Here is an 8,594-nt window from a genome sequence, read left to right as displayed (position 1 = left end):
ATTTTTTTTTTTTTTTTTTTTTTTTTGAGACAGAGACCGAGCATGAGCAGGGGAGGGGTAGGGAGAGAGGGAGACAGAATCTGAAACAGGCTCCAGGCTCTGAGCTGTCAGCACAGACCTGGACGCGGGGCTTGAACCCACAAACTGCCAGATCATGACCTGAGCCCAAGTCGGACACCTAGCCAACTGAGCCACCCAGGCGCCCCTCTTTGGGCTTTTCTATATCACTATTTCACTAGCTTCCTAATGTGGCTGTAAGAAGTTACCCCAAACTAAGTGAATTAAAACAATAACATTTATTCTCTTATAGTTCTCAAAAAAACAAAAACAAACCACAAACCACAACCAACCACAAACTTACTCTCCCAGGCAATCAAGAAACTGGAGTCTAGCCCGAGGAAGACTGACAATTAGATTTCACTCATAGATCAAGGCCAAAGGGGTTCCAATATCTGTTAGTATGGGTTGATACTTTTATAATTGGGTAGAGGTCTTCATGCAAAGGCACAAAAAGGCAAAAATGAAAAAGGCACAAAAAGTAATAAAAGTTCTGCTTTATAAAATAATACCTGGGTTCAGCTTACCTAAAAATTTACAAAGTAATAATGATAATAATGGTAAGTGGCTGCCTTGGCTCTTTCCACAGTAGAGACTTCCAGCTCTTGGAAAAGTTTTACACCTCGAAATAAAATAAATTGTCTGCTTATACTCATCAAAAGTATAAGTAACACCTCACAAGCATTATTAGATGCTTTAAAAAAAAGATTAAATAAAGTTAAGGCCAAACTCTTGAAGAGTAGAGCCACCATTGATTACTTACTGCTCCTCCATCACCTGGGTTATGAGAGATCCCCTGACATATATTGTTTCAATATAACTGATAGTTCTCATAGACTCTTAGAACTGATAGATGACATTCGGACATAATTGAACAAAATCAGGGTGTCTCCTGGATTGTTTGACTGGTTTGTGAACTGGGGACATTATCTTAAGATGCCTTCTTGTTGGTCAGTATAACCTTTACTTTGTGTTTTTCTCTTTGTGTCTGCTAATGTTTATGCCGCCTCATGCCTACCAGCCTTCCTGTAAAACCATATAATAGGCCACTGACTGATCCTTGCTGCTGTACCCCAACACCATCTGTTATCAGCTTGAAGAAGCCAGAACGGTTATCATCTCTGTTCCTTAATGGCTGTTACAGGATCCTTTTGTAGTTCATAAGCGTGATGATTGGGTGTTCATGCCGTTGTGTGACATGTGCCGCCCTTAAACCTTGTTACGACGCAGGCACATTACCCGTCTGACGTGAAAAAAAAAAAAGAAAAAAATGGCTGTTACAGGCATCCAGGGGGAAGAATAAATAAGAAAAGGATTACTAATTAGGCAGGGAGAGATAAGGGACCTTCAGGAAGGCAGACTGCAGCTACAAATGGGAAGTTTAAAAAGCAGATGGGGTTCTCCCCTTATAAAATCCTTTATGGGTGCCCTCCCCCCATTATCAAGGGCACAAGGCGGGGGGGGGGGGATCTAAATAACATAGGCAATCTAACCCTAAGGCAACTGATGTGGGCTGTTGGCTCTACCGTAACCACTTTATACCACTGGGTTAGGGAACAAAGCAAAAAACGGAGGCAGAAAGTAGCAGACTTCATGGAACTCTTGCAACAACATATAAAATTGGGCATCTTAGCTCCTCCCTTTAGCTGGTGCTCTCCTAATGTTTTTCATAGCCCTCTTGTTTGGTCCTTGTACTCTTAATACGCTAACCAGATTTGTCTCCTCTCGCCTAGAAGCTATAAAACTCCAGATCATGCTTCAGTTGGCCCACCTAGCTGTCGCTACTCTACTTTGGATGGTGAAGAACATTTTTCCCTTCGACATCCCTGTCCAGCAGAAAAAGGCCAAAACAGTCTTTGCTCCTCCTCCCATGACAGCAAAGGGTTCCCTGGCTCTCACAAACTGATTTTCTCTAAGGCTGCTACAGCAGCTTCAGAATCAAGAGGTGGGAATGAGAAGGAAAGCTGATAAAAGCAGATAAAAAAAGAGCCAGCCAGATGTCCAAGCCGGATACTCCTTTTGCAATGTTTTGGCTTCTAAAATCTTGCTTGCCTCTTGATCAGCCTACTGCCTGAGTAGAGTAGCACAACAGATAAGTGCCTCCCTTTTTTCCTTGAGCCCCTCCAATCCTGACCCCCTGGGCAGCCCATAGAAGTTTCCAAGTACCTGGAAGCTGGCCACACATAAAAGTAGGCTGGCGCCAGGGCTGGGGGCTCAGCCTTTGGGGAGGACTCCGCTGGGCCGGACCGATGCAGAATGAACAGTTGTTTCTGATTCTGAGTGTGTTGCTGTCTCTTCCGGTGTGTCAAGTATTTGCTGTAACAACTTAAAAATAAAATCTTTAAAAATAACAAATAAATAAACAAATCTTCCCCCCTAATCCCAAAGTCTCCAAATACTAAAAATTTTTTCTGGATTGGGTTGTTATAGTTGGTATTACTAAACAATTGATCAAAACAGCATAAACATTACAAACCTTGATAAATAATATGAACAATTATTAAAACAAAAAAAAATTGTTAAAAAAAAGAAAAAAATTGTTGAAAACACAGATCTCTTAAGAGAATGGACGGGCCTTTTCATTTTATTTCCTGTTTGCTCATGAATTCATTAATAAATATTACAACTTGCTAAAATGAAAGATTTCAACATAAACTCTTATTGTTTGCTTTTGTTTCTATACATTTAAGCATCGTTCACATAAACAGGTAGATGGTAATGGAGAGTTTTGTAATACCAATGTCAGTCATTCTATCCTTTCAAGGTGTATGCCAAAAGTCACAGTGATAAATCATCAAAAATTAGTTTTAGTGATCTATCAGCTGACAGCTAGATTAGGTACTCCTTCAATGAGTTATTTTTTTACATTTGTTTTTATTTATCTTTAATTTTTATTATTGAAAAGTTCAAGTCTGTACAAATGTAGAAAAATAATAAAATGAATCTCCAAGTGACCACCATCCAGCTTTGACAATATTATCAATCCATGGCCAGTCTTTCTTCATTTCTATCCTTTCCTACTATCTATCCTCCACTCCCACCCCTTCACACTACTGGATTATTTTGGAAGGCAGCTATGCTCACCTCTATACCACCAACGCAGACTACTGGATTATTTTGAAGCAAATCCCAAATATTATCTGTGAATACCTCTATAAATATCTCTTTAAAAATACGGACACCTTTAAAAAAAACAGTACACCTAAAAAATGTAAATCATCTTCTACCCAGTCATTGTCCAAATTTCCCTGGATTATTTTATATATGCTTTTGTTTTGGTTTGGTTTGGATTTCAGTGTTGGTTTTTCAACTCAAAATTCTAACAAAGTCCCCAAATTGCATTTGGCTATTTCTTTTAAGTCTATTTTTTTAACCAATAGATTCTTTCTCCTTGTTTTTCTTTTTTCTTGTAATTGATTTGTTTAAAAATTGGGTCATTTGTCCTATAGATTTGTTTCCTATGTTCTGGATTTTGCTGATTCATCTCTTTGGCCTCTATTATTTCCTCAAAATTGATATTTTGATCTCGAGGCTTGATTAGATTAAGATTTGATACTTTGGCAAGAGTCCTTCATAGCTGGTATACGTGTACTTTTTATTTCACAGGAATTAACTAAAATCTGAATGTCTGTCTTTTGTAATAGGCTGCATCAGTGGGTTCAACGTTATTAGCTATATCCACTCATGATCAAGGTCCCCATCAGCTTTGCATCTAATGGTTTAGCAGCCAATAATTATTATTGTCTAGATTGTTCATTTCATTACAAGTTCTTCCTTCAATTTTAATGAAAATAAATGATTGGAAACATGAAAAATAATTTGTTGCCTAATTAGTAGAACCATTCACTTTCTTTTTTTTAAGTTTATTTATTTATTTTGAGAAAAAGAGTACGTGCAAGGTGGGGAGAGACAGAGAGGGTGGGAGAGAGAAAGAATCCTAAGCAGGCTCTGCACTGATATGGGGCTCAAAGTCAGGAATGGTGAGATCATGGCCTGAGCCAAAGTCAGACTCTTAACTGACTGAGCCACCCAGACACCCCAGAGTTATTCACTTTATTTCTGAAAACTACTATATTCAAATAATTTCAAGAATTATTCATGATCAGATTATATAATTATTAATATTGAGAATTATGTAATTATAATAAGTTATACTTGTCACTCTTTCATGTAAGAGGGACTTTAATCTGATATATTCAGAAAATATTGGAAAAACCAAAATATTAATTCTAATACACCATAGTCAATTCAATATTTTTCAATAAAAATAATTTTCTCACCCCACATTAAAAGATTATTTAAAATTTTTTTTTAATGTTATTTATTTTTGAAAGAGAGAGAGCACAAGCAGAGGAGGGGCAGAAAGAGAGGGAGACACTGAATCTGAAGCAGGCTCCAGGATCTGAGCTGTCAGCACAGAGGCCAATATAGGACTTGAACTCACAGACAGGGAGATCATGACCTGAGCTGAATTCGGACGCTTAACCAACTGAGCCACCCAAGGACCACTCTTAACCCACATTTTAAATACACTTTTGTTAAAAGTCTTGGAGATATGTCTCTTTTCACTTATGAAAAACAGTTGCCATATAACTTAACTGGCAACTCTGATCCTTTTCTTTTTTTTTGTTTGTTCTTTTAAGTTTTTTGTTTTTTTTTTTAGTAATCTTTATGCCTAATGTGGGGCTCAAACTCATGACTCCAAGATCAAGAGTTACATGCTCTTCTGAATGAGCCAGCCAGGTGTCCCTCTGATCCTTATTTTAAAACCAATAAGGTAAATCAGAGCTAATTTCTGCCTGACTTAAAATTCAAGTCATTGGGCACCTGGGAGGCTCATTCAGTTAAGCGTTCAACTCTTGATTTCAGATCAGGTCATGACCTCACAGTTCGTAAGATCAAGTCCCATGCTGAACTCTGCAATGACAGAGCAGAGACTGCTTGGGATTCTCTCTCTCTGGCCTTCCCCTGCTCACGCTTTCTATCTCTCCTTCAAAAATAAATAAATAAGCATTTCAAACAAAATAAAATAAAATTCAAGTCAATCTGTTAATAGGCATTCTGAGGAATATTAGAACAATTACTGAGAAATAAGTTATGGAACATATCTTGTATGATACATTACTAAAAGCAGACAAGAATCAAATAATGCAGCTCTTACATGATTAATTTATTCATGTTTAGAATAATTTATAAAAACAAGATGGTTGTTTGCCATCACTTACTATAATGCTCCAATATGTTATGCAACTAATATTATAAGTTGTTTACAAAGCAAGAAATATGAGGAATTTTTTATATTTCTTAGATGTGTGCATGTGCATATATAAGTATCAGGTATTCAGCTTTTGAAAATAAAATGATGTATAAAAATCAGAATTAACTTCATTACTTTTGTTTGACATCATGATCTTTTTTAATGTTTATTTATTTTTGAGAGAGAGAGAGTGATGGGGTGGGGGGAGGGGACACAGAATCTGAAGCAGGCTCCAGGCTCTGAGCTGTCAGCACAGAGTCCAATGCGGGGCTTGAACCCAGGAACCAGGAGATCATAACCTGAGCTGAAGTCGGACGCTTAATGGAATGAGCCACCCATGTGCCCCTATTTGACATAATGATTGAATTTTCCCAGAGAAAGAGAAAGGCATACTGTACTAATTAGCTCAGCACTTGCATCATTAAACATTTTATAAGTGAAATAAGATGAGGACTGACTGCTATTGGAGTAAATATTTCATGATATGTTTTGATATTAACTACCATATTGATTAATGCACAGAATATCTGAAAGAAATCACATGAAACTTTTGTTGGCAAATTTATCTGGTGTATCTTGAATAATCTGATAGTCCCAGATGAAGTTTCCTTGAAAGGAATCAGCATTATTTACTCGAACCCCTTTGGAGGTAGCTTTTCTTTCCACAAAAGGTATCCTGGGGTGAGTACTGAATGAAATGTACAAAATGGAATGGTTTGTCTTAAATATTCGCAGAGAGGAGCCTGGAAGGTACTTTGAGGACTTGATTTTGCTTTGATTTCCCGAAGTTGTTGCTAGTAGCAAAATTTTTTTCAATAATAAACTAGAGATGGAAGTAGTGAAGTCATTTCCACTCCATTATCCCACTACACGATATCTGAATTCAGAATATCCCAATGCAGGTCAGTTCCTCCCAATTAAAAAAAATGTACAAAACAATGGAAGACAAAAGGTAGGCAGTTTTTTTTCCCTTTGATTAATTATTAAAAGGGCCTTTTCAGAAATCTATATTTCAAAGTGTCCCTTTGTTTGGTGCCCCAGAGCTTTTGACTCCCTGGGGGAGTTCAGGGCAGGTTAAGAGTATGCATCCCTTTTGTAAATCAAGAGGAGGCCAGATTATGAAAGCAGCTTTGAGAAGGAGAACCTGTGTGAGCAAGCAGCCCTCCTTTCACACGAAGCTGGGGATCTGGAAATAGATACTGCTGTTCCCACTTTGAAGACATTTGACCACTGACCTCCAGCTTTGAGGATATTTCTTTGGGCTGGACAAACGCAGATACAGCAGGCTCCACCACTGACTTGCTGTGGAACTCAGGGAACATTCTTCAGCCATCTTGTTCTAATCTGGCAAGTGGAACCAATGTCCAGTTTCCAGTTTCCTTCCACAGTATTTTGAGAATTAAGCATAGAAATAGTTACTACTTGGGTTTTGAATAGTACTTTAACTTTCCAAAAGACTTTGTTGTCTGGATCTTGTGCTTTCCTCCCAACTGTCCCTCAAAGGCAAGTCTTCCCCTTGTGTGATAGATATGGGTCATGGAGACCCAGGGCAAAACAAGCCAAAGATCTCACAGCAAATAAGTGACCTAGTTAGGAATAACACCTACATTTACCTCCTTTCTCCACATGCATCAACATGGGAATGTACTGAGAAAAAAACCAAAGCAGAGCACAAAGAAATCACCAGTTACATCAAACACCACCCAATAAACAGAAAGTCTGAAGCATATCCAGTATGTATACTACATACAATATATAGGGTATTTAAGTTTATAGTGCATCTGGACTTTTTAAAAATGTCATTTTCATAAAGTAACAGAGGCCAGTGAATATTCTTAGTCTGCTCCATCAAACTATGACTCAATTAACTGAAGAGGAAGAAAACAAAATCGTTCTTCACTGCCCAGTTATCTGTGATGTACTTTGCACTTCCGCAACCACCCTGCAAGATGATCCTCCCTAGGATGGAATGATGCCAGCCAAACAAGGAATTTCTTAAGATAATTACATTTCAGAGGATTATTTTTTTGCTTCATTTGAAAAAAAAGTTTTATTTTTTGCCACCCCTGTTCCTTTCTCCAGAGGTAATCAATGAAAAAGAATTTAAACCATGAAATTTGTTGTAATTCTGTACATGCAATGGGCAACATGAAGTAAGATATTTGGGTCTAACATCTTAGGTAATGTTACCTAATCCAGGAAGTGCTTGGATATTTTAAGACCTTGGTTTATTGACAACTAAGTATATAAAGTTCGAAGCAGAGTAGGGACGGGGTGGACAGCAGACAGGATGGAGACAACCTTGGAGCAACACTTAGAAGACACAGTGAAGAACCCATCCATTGTTGGAGTCCTGTACACAGATTCACAAGGTCTTAATCTGGGCTGCTGTGGATCCCTGTCAGAGTAGCATGCTGGGGTAACATCTGTTCTAGCCCAGCAAGCAGCTAAGCTAACCGCAGACCCCACTAAATTCCTGTGTTGTGTCTAGAATCAGATAATGGGAACATTATGATCCAGAAACATGATGGCATCACAGTGACAGAGCACAAAATGGCCTCTTGACATCTCATATCAGTTCTCCAGCACCCTGTCATAGGGGCTTGATTGTACCTATGTTAATTATCTTGTAGAACTATTAAACTTCCAATGGTTAGGCCCCATTTATTTAGTGTGCGTTGGGCACTTGTCTATTAATTTTAGAGTAAACTGTTTTTTCACACTCATGGACTGACTTATCAAAATATAAGTAAGAAAGAAAGGATCATGTTTTAAGGCAGCAGATCCAGGTCACCTTGTATATACAATTGTGTTATGTTCAATAAATCTGGTTGGAGGAAGGAAGGAAGGAAGGAAGGAAGGAAGGAAGGAAGGAAGGAAGGAAGGAAGGAAGGAAGGAAGGAAGGGAGGGAGATGGAAGCAGGGTCTAGTCAAGGGTCAAGGTAAAATTTTACACATTACTTAAGCATAAAAGAGAACAGGAGTGAAACAATGAGTCTGGGAGAACTGAATCATAACTGGGAGTTGTGTGTGAGTCCAAGACAGGAATAGGAGATTCCAGAAGTCCATCGAGCAGTTAAGAGCAGAATAAATCCAGGTGCCCAAGATCAGTCAAACAATGTTCAACTTAGACAAAGAATCCAATTCCAAGATGGCCCCTCTTCTCTGAGCTGCCCCAGAGACTGACTAGAGATCTGGAGGCCTTGCTCCTCCCTCCAGAAGTTATGTATGATCTAAATTCCTTCATGAGTAGAGAACCCTTAAATTTTAGAGCTAAAAA

The 8,594-nt window shown here is 38.3% G+C and overlaps 1 non-coding gene and 1 pseudogene across 1 annotated transcript; both read left to right on the top strand.

Moving 5' to 3' along the window:
• The first annotated feature begins 1,202 nt into the window (after positions 1-1,202).
• On the top strand, positions 1,203-1,306 carry LOC120225476. The gene has a single exon (XR_005526819.1). It is a non-coding gene; the product is annotated as a small nucleolar RNA U13 (small nucleolar RNA).
• A 6,298-nt stretch (positions 1,307-7,604) lies between these two features.
• LOC120223711 lies at positions 7,605-7,879 on the top strand (annotated as a pseudogene).
• The last annotated feature ends 715 nt before the right edge of the window (positions 7,880-8,594 follow it).

The sequence above is a fragment of the Hyaena hyaena genome, unplaced genomic scaffold (genome assembly GCF_003009895.1).
Source record: "Hyaena hyaena isolate Hyena2069 unplaced genomic scaffold, ASM300989v1 scaffold_18, whole genome shotgun sequence".
Taxonomy (NCBI): Eukaryota; Metazoa; Chordata; class Mammalia; order Carnivora; family Hyaenidae; genus Hyaena; species Hyaena hyaena.
This window is presented reverse-complemented; position numbering and strand designations above follow the sequence as displayed.